Raw genomic sequence first — 14,182 nt, 5'->3', positions numbered from 1 at the left:
TCCGTTTTCGACGCGGCGTGGTATCGTTCTTTGCTGGTTTTTTGCTTCATCGTTGGGCAGTCAATTTTTTTTACGCTGACTCATGAGTTACTATGATTGATGCTGCATGGATAGTTTCGTCAGTGCGTAATTTTTTTTGATGTAAACGATAAGTTTAAAGAGCAAGTCACAAGTTTTAATGTATTAGGTAATAGTCAAATATGTCAAACTTAACCAAAGATGTCAAAATGGCAATGCCATACTAACCCCAGTGCTTACCAAAGAGCGTAGCGATCACCCCCTCTAACAAAGTTTGTTTTTTTTTTGAAAACAAATATACCTATAGTAAACACTGTTCCGTTAAGCAACTGCAAAAGAGCTAGAAAATAAACTACTTCAAATAAATCAGAGAAGGCAAAAAAAATCCTAAATTTTGTCCAGTATTGACAAAAAAAAAAACAATCCCAAATTTTGCTCTGAGCAACGGAAAACCGTTTTTCAAAGTTTGAATTGTTAAAAATGAAAAAAATCCGAGCTCACAATGGCAAAGCCACGCTTGAGAGAACATAAAACAGAAAAAAGCCAAAATATGAACTAAAACTGAATTTTGCAGGACAGCTCAAAAGGTCAATCCTTTTTAGAAAACAGAAAATGATTTCTAATGAAGCAAAAATGCTCCGAAAGGTCAATTTCCTAATTCGAATGGTGAAAAATGTTTATCAGGCCAGAAGAGGAGAAATTCAAACCTGGATAGTTGATTTAGAATTGTAAAGGGAAAAAAAAACAGATTCAGTGACAGTGACAAAACTTTCTAAAGATTCCTCTTCCAAATGTTTAACTATGAGTAACCCACCAATCCCAATATTACTACACTTGCTAGGAAACCCCTAAATTAGGTCATTGAGAAAACCGATAAAAAAAAGTACCGGCAATCTATAATTGGAGCTTATCGATAAGCTATCGCAAAATCTCTATCTACAGAGAACAGATTTAGAGCATCCGAATCCGAATCCACTGCTTCAGTGCGTAGTTTTACTCATCCCCGAAATCATGCTGCCCTTGGTTGTGCTGCTACTAACGATGACTAGCGCGTGCTGGGGCATCACACCGTTTCCGGAATTTCAGGAACTGTTCGCCGAACAGAGTCAACTGGTAGAACCTCGACTTCAGGAGCTACGTGCGGAAAATACACGTTTTCGTGGAGAAGAAATACACTGGATTCTGGTGGAACATGCCAATCTGATGCTGGAGATGCGTATTATCACCAATGAAACGCGACAAGCTATCGCAAGCCACGATAAGCTGAACGATGATTGTTTGCAGGAAGTATGGGAATTCTTCGATTACTACGTGTAGTATGGTTCTTTGAACGTTAAAGACGCAGCGGAAAGTATGATCTATATCTTGAACAATGATTGGAAGACGCTCAGGTGGCATTTATGCAGCGGGAGAATAGTAGGGCTATCTCTCAGACTGTACAGACGGCTCGTGGGAAACATCAGCGATACAGTGAACGAATTGCAGCATGAATTGGACCTTCATTATTACTTGTGGGAGGGCTATCAGAAAGGGCTTCGCGATGATTGAATGCAATCGACAAAAAGGAAGTGGATATACAAGGCGAAATGGCCTGGTGGCAGCAGTATACCCTTAGTAAGCACGAAATGTTTATGCACTATCAAAGTTTCAAAAGCAACTCAACGTTTCGTACCATGTTATGATAGCTTAACCAGTTATCAGAAATAAAACAAACTTGTTATCAAGAAGCAATTAACTTCGCAATGTTATCGGTCTGTGATTTTTAGTCAGTTTAATCACAATAATGGTTTCGGAACATGGGGAAGATTTATGGTATGACACTGGAAATGCAAATTTGTCCTTCTAATTGATTTTTGAAAGAAACTTTCTAAGTTGACCAAACAAAACTTTGTTATACTTTGTAGCCATTTTCATCATTTAAAGGTAAACCAAAGGGAGGGAAAATCACATCCAGTAAAAATCACGGCGGTTACAGCATCAATCCCAGAGCAACACACAACACAGATCCCCGATAGTATCATTTTACGAGCGTTAAAAACCATAAACACCCAATTTCCGCAGTCGAATGGAACACACAACAACAACAACCTGCCGGTTTCCGGTTCCCTTACGAAGCCCGGGCTGCTGCGTGGTCACTTCGGTTTGCAAGTGACATAAATTTAAACTCCAAGGGGTACATTTCAACCTTAAAACATTAATTACGACGTTATTGCATCCCGACACTTTCCTGCGCCGACAGTAGTGGGGACGGCGTTGGGGAGTTGCAGGTTGCGGGTTCTTCCTACCTGGGCAATTGTTGTTTGGCTCTCCGAACTTTATTTCCGAACTCGGGACTCGTTACAGACCGTGTAGGTACCTGTAACATCATCGGAGTAAACTTCTGCCCTACCGATTGTCTAGCAGCTGTAGGGGCTTTTCGTTGCTGCTAAAGTTTGGCCCTAGGGTGGTCTAGATTGGCTAGTTTTAGATTTCAAAGAAATTTATTCTAGAACATAAAACCAAAGCTAATTGATTTTCAATGACAGTGATGGGAATTCTTCATCCACCCTGTCTTGTGTACTCTTCCCTCATCAGGGGAGTCTGTTTGTGTCTCCATTGCTGCGAAAATAACATGGACCTCCCTCTAACCCGGCTTCCATAACCGAAACCTAACTCTGTGTGCAGAGGCATAATGTTGCATCAAATGAGTTAAGCTGTACCTCCTCAATGTTCTTTTCAATGTTCGTACTCCTAGAGCAGCGGTTCTCAACCTGGGGTACGCGTACCCCTAGGGGTACGTGAAAGCTTTCAGGGGGTACGCGAAAGAAAAATCAGTAATGGCGGATAAAGCAATTTTTCTTATAATACTTCAATTGTTGTTCAAACTTGCTCTCGAAACATGAGCAGAGTAAACAAACAAACCATAATTCAATTTGAAACTTAAATTAGACTACCACAACATGATCTACCACTACTCTCTCCCACTCTGCTAGAATATTTTTAATGTCAGGGGGTACAATTGGTTTGAAAAATATCGCCAAGAGGTACGCAAAAAAAAAGGTTGAGAACCGCTATCCTAGAGCACACAGAGAGACAGAGAGTTACAGGTCTATTTCCGTCCAAACCAAACCCGGCGGGCGGCACCTCACGGAATCGGCCGCCTGCAGCAGAAAGCACTGCAATAGGTGTACAGTTTGTGCGCAGTGCCGTTCATTGAGATGTATATTTGTTTTGGACGGAGTCGGGTCAGTGCCACCACCTCTTGTAGCAGCGGCAGCAACCCCTCTAGACAACAAACCAGAGGCATAAAAAGCAATTTGCTTGTTCCTCGATTTGGACAGGTGCGAAGCGGGTGGTTGGGTGCTGCACCGGGTGCCACAGGAGATGGCACTCAAGAGTACGGCAAACAATTGTGATTTTCAATTTATCCCTTAAACATATTCCAAACACTATCTGGAAACCTGGCAGCGGCGCTCTATTTTCGAAGGTGTGCCAGGATGTGGTCGGCTGACTGTTGTGGACTTTGGGAGGTGTGGGTGATTGAAAAAAAAAAAACCTTGGTAGGTACTCAGATTTGTGTAAGCTTTCAAACTCTCAGGTTCGGTGGGTATCGAACCACTGATGCGTATTTATTAAAATTAGAACCACTGCTGATGCTGGACGGTAAATGGATTAGGGGCAGAAAAGTTTGAAATTAGGTGTCTTGAATAAAACATTTTCTGAACCGGAGCAAAATGGAATAAATGACAGGGGAAATTGTTTTTTTAATCGAACTAGAATGATAAACAGCAGTTTGAAATAAAAATTGGGTGGAATTCAAATAAATTCGATTTACCTACCTGAATTCAATCCAAATAAAATTGATACTAATTCAATACTAATTTTATCTCAGTATGTTAGAAATTTCCTATTGGACTTGCTTTTATTTTTGTATAATTAAATTATCTTTTCAAAGTTTAGTTATTTTTTACTCGACCAATCATAATTTTTGTAGTTTACTCTGAGATGATTCTCATTCTCGATTTAATATTGTCAATTTTTTATCTCGATTTATTTAAATTACGTATGAATGCATGCGTGTTCCTGATGTGTTTCCTTTCCATTTATTTCATTAAAATTTTGTTTTTTCTGTTATTCATATTTCCCATTTTCTGTTTCCATCAGAATTCGTTATGTTCTATCTATTTATTTTCCTCTATTTTTAACCTTCTAATGCATTCCAAAGGGTTCCTTTTTTTCAACAATTTCCATTTCACTTTTTTTTCTCTGATTAATTTTCAAGAGTTTTGTATCGATTTTTTTATACGTTTTCTATTTTTTGTTAATAATTATTTTAGTTCATTTTATTAAGAAGAGTTGGTGAATGTTCCTAATGTTTTCGTTTCTATTGTGTCTTGTAACGATTCGAGGCTTGACTTTTGAAGAAGGTTTTTTCATTTAAATGAGTCGCGTTCTGTTGCGAAGCACCAAAGGCGAGTTTTCTATCGTTCGCGCGGTAATTGGCGTATATGTTTGTAGTTGCATAATTTGTATGCTGTGTATCTTTTAGGCGGATGACGTATATCCCATCACGTCTTCCCCGTTTGTAAGAGTAATATAATGGAATAGCATGATATGATTTTTTTGTCTATTTACTGTTGCGTTGTATATCTTATTCTGTTTTCTTCTTTTGTAAATACCGATTCTTTCACATCCTACCTTTGTTTTCATAACAATTTTTGCTTTTGAAGGCTAGGCTCCGATGTTTAACTTATACTAGAAATTTATTTCAGATTCCTTTTTCCTGTTTCCATGAACTGTTTGCTTTTCATTTAGTAATTTTTACATTTGGGTGTTGTATAAAAATGATCGTATTGGTCCAGCATAAACTTTGTCTAATTTTCTGCGTTTTTTTTAGCCATACTTGGTCTTCTATATTTCGAATTGAGTATAGTGCAGTATAGTGTATAGTATAAATAGTGCAATTATGACTGGACTGTGATTTTTAGATTGTTTTTTATCACAGTCTTTAGTTCAGCGTTGCAAAGTGCGAGAAGCAAAACCATACTCCTCCTTTCTGCTTGAGAACAAGACGTATGCAACGCTTCTCAAGTCTTTTGCACACACGCTTTCGAGATACTCTTTCTTCTTCATGCATTCTTTTGAGCAGCAGCAAGCACGCACCGACACGCAAAAACTCTTTTGTGTGGCTACTCAGTGACTGTAAAAGAGTACGCGAGTTCCTTCTAGCGAGTACTCGACTAAAATTGTTCGACTCGAAGGAGTGCTTGAAAAACTGTGCTCGAAAACGAAAATGCTATCTTCATCTTACTGTTTTGCTTCGTGCACCGTCAGCCGAACTTGGGGGGAAACATTGTAAAATATTGCATACTGGAACGTGTAGGATATCGGACTGCTTTGGTAAGTCTTATGCAAAACCAGCTGAAGCAAACCGCTACCGAAGTAGTTCGTTATCCTATTTGAATTTTGTTTTTGTCCCTCTGCAACTATCGTAATGCATCTTGAAACATTTGTACTCGGCTGGTTGGGCTCGCGAGAAGACTACACGATAGACTACACGCGAGTAAAAGAGTAGGCGCGTGTGTGTTGCATATGATCTCGAGAGCGAATGCGAGCAAGGAAGACAGCGAGAAAGAACGAGAAATAGCTTGAATGGAGAATGCTCCAGTGCGTGATATCGGCAGCTACGAGAACCTCATTTGAGGTGTTGCATGCCGTCTATGAGTGGTACTAACAACACTGCTCAAGTTTTGGTTTGTGTTTGTTTACACGGTTTTGTGTTGTTTTGTGATGGTTTGTTCTTTTTTATAGTTCGTCGTTTTTGTTATTTCTTGTGATTTAAAGTTTTGTTTTCGAAATTTTCTATTCTTCTATTTTGGTTTATTTATCATAATAATAAGGCTTCTTGTTTCGACGCCATTTTGAATAGAACTGAACATGCATGAACATAACGAAAAATACTGCCATAAAGACGAGTGAGAGCTTACAGAGCCTGAAAAAAATCAAAATTTTAGTTGTCACTAGTTATGAATTGAATTAGTTATTATATAAGTTAAGATTGCAAAGAAATATTATTCAGTTATATCGACGAACACGGTAGCATTCTTTTCGCGCCGCTTATAGATGCAATAGCAACGAGACTGCCGATTTGAATGCGCGTTGACGACCTTTGCGGGAATTTTTTTAATTAAAAACGTACCGAACAATCCGGGTTCTTAACTTATAACATACTAGCTGAACGTTCCCGGCGATGCTCGGGATCAAAGGTTTTAAATTTAAGAATCATTTTTTATAATTCATTACTGCTTTAGCACAACTTACTTAAAACATATTTCACATCTTATACGTTCTTCATCACTTTGAATACTTCAATATTTTGAGAACAGAACACACATAAACTGGAAGTCGCCATATCGGATTTCCAAACGACGTATGCAGTTCCACTTTCGGAATTATTGAAATGGTTGGCCAAATACCATTTTAGTTTATTTTTCTGAAGCTGGAAGCCGCCGTTTTGGAAAATGTTGTGTGGAGTCATCCCAGTTTCGAATATACCTATACTGGGTGATATTCGAGCAATTTGACAATCGTTTACAGTAAAACCTCTCTTTAGGAAATTAAAGTAAGTAAGAAGAATTGAGCATGACCACTCATGCTTATTTCTCCTCTATAATGGAATCTAAATAGATGCTTGCGATTTTTTCAAAACGAAAATGTTTGTTGGTGGCCAAGGAACACGTCTGAGAAGAAGTGAAGGTTTTCAGATAACTAACAACTGTGCTTTAATCCACTAAACTATGTAGAAAATAAAAAATGACTTTCAATGCTTAAGTCGCCTCTTAATCTATGTTCAAACCAATGAAATGGGACCTTTCCTTCAGCTAAATGTTTCAAGATCTAGTTTGGGTAAAGGTAAAAAAGTAAACCGAATCCCGTAATGTGTTACTATTCACAAATCTACGAATACATCAGAAATGTAAATTTTTTATGCTCGACTCGCACTGATTCAAAACATGGATTTTTCTGCAAAAAAATATATGGAAATATGGAAGAAACAACGAACATTTTATTGAAAGAAAAATCACATGTCATCGTTTTGAGTTTTGATTTAGATGCGATTTGAGCTTATGCTTAAAAAGTCAAAGTTTTGCATGTATTATATGTTTTTCAAAAAAAAAAAAAAAAAAAAAATCAAAGAGAGTATTTTAAGGTGTTTCTTTGTATGCAGAAAATCATCTTCAAAAATGCTTCGAACATACGTAGTTTTTTGAGTAATATGTCAACTTTTAGAAATAAGATACGTGTTATTTTTTCCTGAACATTAACTAACGTTTTATTGGAAAACAATCACATATCATAGCTTTGAATTTTGATTTGCAGACAAATTGAGCCTAAATATTCATGATTTTGCACGTTTTACTTAGTTTTGTGAATAATATCTACATTTTCAGTAATCAGATACCTATCATTTCTTCTATGTAAAATGTCATTCCTGAACATGAACGAACATTTAATTGAAAAAAATCACATGTCATCGCTTTGAATTATGATTTAGAGACAAATGAGGCCTGAGAATCTTGGTTTTGCATTTTTCACGTAGTTTAATTAAAATTATTTAGATTTCAAATGATCAGGTACTTATTATTTTCCCTTAATTTCATCTTAAAAAACCTAAATTAATCCACCTAGCGGTCAGACTCAGCCTTTCTCATTCAAACTTATTATTTACATGAATGCTTAAATCCAATAAATGTTTATCCACTCTTTGGGTTCTAAAATATTGATGTTGTAATTAAAATATAAAATATGAAATTTGACGACGTAAAGTAAGTTGTCTTGGAATATGTTTCTTTTTATAGCTGGATTTCACATTTTTAAACATAACAGGCAAAGTAATAATCCGTTTGTAAAAAAATCATTAGGGTTTTATGGGGCAACAAGACCTTTCATATGACACTAATTTTATAAAAATCGGGCCAGCCATCTCTGAGAAACATGAGTGAGATTAAATAGTCTCCAGAACACGTTTATTTCCATAACTTCTGAACCACATGTTCAATCTTCATAAAATTCAAAAGTTAAGGGTTTTTAAGGTAGCCCGTTCATTTGAAACTAATTTTAATCAAATCTGATGTGTGGTTTCTGAGATATTGATGTTTTGTGATTTTTACACTTTGATACATAACCTCTAAACTAGAAATCAGATTACAATAAAATTCAATAGGGTCTTATAGGGCAACTAGACCTTTCATTTGCAATGAATTTCATTGAAATCTGTTCGGTCAGACCATCTCTGAGAATAGTGAGTGCGAAAAAAGGTGCACATACACACGTACACGCCCACACACAAACATATACACCTATACATGCTTATATGCAGAAAATGCTCGATTCGTCTAACTGAGTCGAGTAGTATATGACATTCGGCCATTTGGATCACTTTTCTACCTTTTAATTAGCCAGTGATCGTTAGGATGAAGTCAATATGTTTACTTTCATTATGTGATTTCACATTTTCATGAACAACGGACAAAGTTACGATCCGATTGCAATGAAATTCAATAGCAACCTATGGGGCAACTAGACCTTTCATTTGACACTAATTTTGTGAAAATCGGTTCAGCCATCTCTGAGAAAAATGAGTGAGTTTAAACAACCTCAGGATAACTTTTCTTTACATAACTTTTGAACCATATGTTCAATCATTACGAAATTCAAAAGTTGAGGGTTCTGGAGACAGCTTGATCATTTGAAACCAATTTTATTAAAATCGGTTGTGTGGTTTCTGAGATATTGTTGTTTCGTGATTTTTACATTTTGATACATAACCTCTAAACTAAAAATCCGATTACAATGAAATTCAATAGCAACCTATGGCGCAACTAGACCTTTCATTTGCAATTAATTTTATGAAAATCGATCCAGCCATCTCTGAGAAAAGTGAGTGAGAAAAAAAAGTTGCACATACATACACACACACACACATACACACATACATACATACATACAGAAAATGCTCAGTTCGTCGAAAGGGGTCGAGTGGTACATGACATTCGGCCATTGGGACCACTTTTATACCTTTGGTTTTTCCAGTGATTGCTATACCTTTCTAGGAGAAAGGCAAAAATCACAGATCATAGATTCGAATTTTGATTTGGAGGCAAATTCAGTATGAAAAGTCATGATTTCGCATGTTTCACGTAGTTTTGTGATTATTATCTCGAGTTTTAGTAATCAAATACCTGTTATTTTTACTCGAATGTCTTTCTTGAACATCAACGAACTTTTTAATAAAAAAAAAACACATGTCATCTCTTTGAGTTTTGATTTGGAGTCGAATTGAGTATAAAAAGTCATAATTTTGCATGTCTTACGTAGTTCTGTGAATCATATTTCAAGTTTTAGTAATTAGCTATGATTTATTTTTCCTCAAATGTCTTTTCTGAACATTAACAAATATTTTAATGAAAAAAGGACCTCATGTCATAGCTTTGAATTTTGGTTTAGAGGTGAATTTAACACAAAAAGTCACAATTTTGCATGTTTTACGTAGTTTTGTGAATAATATCTCAAGTTTTAGTAATCAGATACTATTTTTTTTCTCGAATGTCTTTCCATAACAATACAAACATTTTAATGAATAAAAAATCACATGTCATTGCTTTGAATTTTGATTTAGACGCAAATTTAGCTTAAAAAGTCATAATTTTGCTTTTTTTCACGTAGTTTTGTGAATAATATCTCAAATTTAAGTAATCAGCTATTAATTATTCTTTCTCAAATGTCTTTCCTGAACATTAACAAACATTTTAAAGAAAAAAGAATCTCATGTTATCGCTTCGGATTTTGATTTAAAGGTAAATTCAGTATAAAAAATCACAATTTTCCATTTTTTACGTAGTTTTGTGAATAATATCAGAATATCAGATACTAATTATTTTTCCTCGAATGTCTTTCCTGAACGTAACAAACATTTTAATGAGAAAAGAAGCACATGTCATCGCTTTGAATTTTGATTTAGACGCAAATTCAGCTGAAAAAGTCCTAATTTTGCATGTTTTACGTAGTTTTGTAAATAATATCTCAAATTGTAGTAATCAGATACTAATTATTTTTCCTCAAATGTCTTTCCTGAACATTAACAAACATTTTAATGAAAAAAGAAACACATGTCATCGCTTTGAATTTTGATTTAGAGGCAAATTCAGCTTGAAAAGTCATAATTTCGCATGTTTTACGTAGTTTTGTGAGTAATATCTCAAATTGTAGTAATGAGATACTAATTATTTTTCTCCAAATCTCCTGAATATCAGCGAACATTTTCCGGTTAAAAAATCTTTATGTCACCGCTCATTTTTCTGATTTGGAACGATTTTAAATGATGATGATTACTGTACAGCACAGAGACGGAGGGAATAATATCAATAAGATCAAGCGTTACGGAATTCTATTTTTATATAGTAGATACGTTATTTTGGATTCCTCAGAAAATTTTACGTAAAATATAAAGTTTTCATGACGGTATTTTTTTGTTTTGGACATAGATATTTTTTTTTAATTTCCAATGTTCGCCATAACCACCATGCGTCTCCATTAAATAAAATACTGCAATGTAAAAATATCAAATACGGCAGAATAAAATTTTTATCATGATACTGCATAAGGGACCATCCATTAATGATGTCACGCGTTTAGGGGGGGGGGGGGGAGGGGTTTCAATTATTGTGACATTTTGTGACATATGAGGAAGGAGGTGTTAGCTTGCGTGTGACATCACATTTAAACTCAGAAAAAAAAAATAAATGAAAAAGTCACATACCTAACCATAGAGTTCAACTCAGAACTATTTATGATATTTGCATTTATAGTTCTACGATCCCTTTTTTTGCTTAAGATTTGCTTTAGATAAAATAAATGACGATTTTTTTTCATGTTAAAAAGCATAATGTTCGTTAATTACGTTTTACCGTGCATGTTCGTTTATGAATGACAGCGCAATTTCATTAATTTTTAGTATCTCTCAATCCAATCAATAAATACAAAACTTGTGACAAAACGTAAATAAAAATGCTTGGCTATTGTAACATATGGAGATGATTTGGATTGCGATTTGATTGAAGAAGAGGAACTAAATATTGATGGTCTTTCAAAAATCAGCAATGATGCTGCAGTTACTGTCTCGGCTTTCTATGTCGTCGATATGCGACTCCTTCAACAGCATCCTTGGACTTAGAATTAACCGCTTTCTAGTTATCTTCTATGTTCTTCCTTTCCTTTTAGTTTCAGTTTTTCTTTCAGTAAAATCGTTCTTATCGAAAAATGCATTTCCTAAAAATTTCTCGATTTTCAATCAATTATTACCAAAAAAGGGGGAGGGGGGATTCAAAAACGTGACGTAATTGAGGGGGGCGGGGTCAAGGAAGTTGTGACAGCTTGTGACAAGGGGGAGGGGGGGAGTTAATTTTTTCCAAATTTTGTGTGATATCATTAATGGATCGTCCCTAACAGTAGCTTTTTTGAATAGAGACGCGTGGTTGTCATGGTGGATATTATTGATTAAAAAAATATCTCCAAAACAAAAGAATATAGCTCCGTCATAATTTGATATTTAATGTAAAATTCCCCAAGTAACCCAAAAAAAAAATCAACCAATAGGGACTTGAATCCACCAAAACGGCAAAATACGGTTTGTATAATGATCTTCGCAAATTGGTATTTATGAGTTGGTAAACAGCTGGGCAGTGCGTACCAGCAGTACACCCGTACTAGTTGGCATAAAATAGACCCCAGTGTGGTCCAAAGCATGATGCCCAGCAACTCCTATCCCTACCTCCACGTGGTACCGACTGGGATACGAGCAACCAAGGGAAGATCGGTGAACCGGTGGGAACTTGGTCGTATGCTGACAGGGAAAGGGGAGCTGCTCTCCTAGGAGGGCAGCTTGTCCGAGCGTCTGTTCCCCATGTTAGGGGCGGCTCAAACAGCGACTGATCCGGAGCGGACGGCTGAATTATGAAACGCGGCGTCTCGCCAGCTACACCCAAGACGGTAGTCCCGTCGCGAGACTAGGCATCCGCAGCCCTAGTATGGCAGCATGCCGAAACATTAAAATACTACGAACAATCAAGAATTGAATACGGACCGTAACAATTGGCAACGACCTAGGCGACGAAATAAGGACGACGATTGGGAGCTCGGTACATGGAACTGTAGATCGCTGAACGCCCCGGGTGGCGACCGGATTCTACTGGATCAGCTAGAACCCCACCATTTCGACATCGTTGCGCTAAAGGAGCTTTTCCGGAAAGGAGAGAAGGTACGGAGGATTTGTGGCCTCAGGGCACAGTACTACCAGAGCGGCGGCACAACCAATGAGCTGGGTACCGGCTTTATAGTGCTGGGCAGGAGGAAGAGTCGTGTGATCAAGTGGCAGGCGATCAGCGACAGGTTGTGTTTGTTGAGAATAAATAGCCGGTTCTACAACTACTCTATCTTCAATGTGCACTGCCCTCACGAAGGAAGACCCGATGTAGAGAAAGAAGAGTTCTACGCACAGCTGGAGAAACTCTACGATAGCTGCTCGCGTAGAGACTTGATGTCTCGGGGACATGGACGCGCAGATCGGTAGGGAAGAAATGTACAAGCTGGTGATCGGCCCGCATAGCCTGCACACCGTGACGAACGACAACGGCCAGAGATGCGTCAACTTCGCAGCTTCCCGAGGACTGGCGGTCCGAAGCACTTTCTTTCCCCGTAAGGACATACACAAAACCATCTGGAGATCGCCTGACCAACGTATAGCGAATCAAATTAACCATGTTCTCATCGACGGCCGGTTCTTCTCAGACATTACAAACGTACGTACCTATCGCGGTGCGGATATTGGCTCGGACCACTACCTAGTTGTGGTATCATTGCGCTCAAAACTGTCGACCGTATACCACGCGCGACATCGCCGAACCCCGCGGCTCAACATTAAGCAGCTCCGGAACTTCCAGGCTGCGGAGGAATACGCGCAACAGCTTGAAGCGGTGCTACCCACGGCGGAGGGGCTGGGCGCATTGCCTCTCGAAGACGGCTGGTGCACAGCTATCGTGGAGACCGCAACGGCGACACTAGGAGTGGAAGCACCGAGTGGCAGAAACGACTGGTATGACGGGGAGTGCGGGGCAGCGGTGAATGAGAAGAACCGGACCTGGGCGATATACCTGGGCAGGTCAACAAGAGAGAACAAGGCCAATTACAAACGGGCACGGAACGACATGACCACGATTCTCAGACGAAAGAAGCGCCAGCAAGAGGATCGTGAGCATGAGGAGCTGGAGCAGCTGTACCGTGTCAGTAAAACGCGGAAATTCTATGAGAAGGTGAACCAGTCTCGCAGAGGCTATGTGCCGCAAGCCGACATGTACAACGACGCGGTTGGGAACCTTCTCACGGATGCCAGCGAGGTGGTCGACAGGTGGAAGGAGTACTTCGATAGACACCTGAATGGCGAAACAGTAAACAGAAGCGGAGCAGGAACTGACCTAGGAGCACCAGCAGCGGATGACCGAGTACCAGCCCCCGATATTCATGAAGTTCTTTGTGAGATCGGGAAGCTGAAAAACAATAAAGCCGCAGGCAAAGACGGACTGCCGAGCGAGCTCTTGAAACATGGAAGAGAGGCGCTAGCTAGAGCGCTGCACTGGGTCATTTCCAGGATTTGGGGGGAGGAAAAACTGCCAGACGCGTGGATGGAGGGAGTCATCTGTCCCATCTACAAGAAGGACGACAAGCTGAAGTGCCGCAACTATCGCGATATCTCGCTTATCAATGCCGCCTACAAAATACTCTCACAGATCCTGTTCCGTCGTCTATCACCTTTAACCTCGGGACCATCTGGGAGAATTGTGATTTTAATTTACTTAATTTTTTATTGTTTTGATTTAATTACTTTTTTCAATTTTTCACGTAATTTTTGTTTTCTATAACAATATATATAGTTCTTTTTCTCGGGTTTTTAAATTCTTGCTAATAGTTTTATCAATCAAAGAAATAGTTATCGGTTTCCGTTATACTCTACTAAATTTTTTGGAAATAAATATTGAAATTCAGTCCGCAAATATATATTTCGACTGTGACGTACAGTCTTCCTCAGTGCTTATGTGGACTGGTAAAGAGCAAAGCGTAAATCCTGTTTTTT

This window comes from Wyeomyia smithii, chromosome 1, assembly GCF_029784165.1.
Source record: "Wyeomyia smithii strain HCP4-BCI-WySm-NY-G18 chromosome 1, ASM2978416v1, whole genome shotgun sequence".
NCBI classification, from domain to species: domain Eukaryota; kingdom Metazoa; phylum Arthropoda; class Insecta; order Diptera; family Culicidae; genus Wyeomyia; species Wyeomyia smithii.
Note: the sequence above shows the minus strand (reverse complement) of the source record.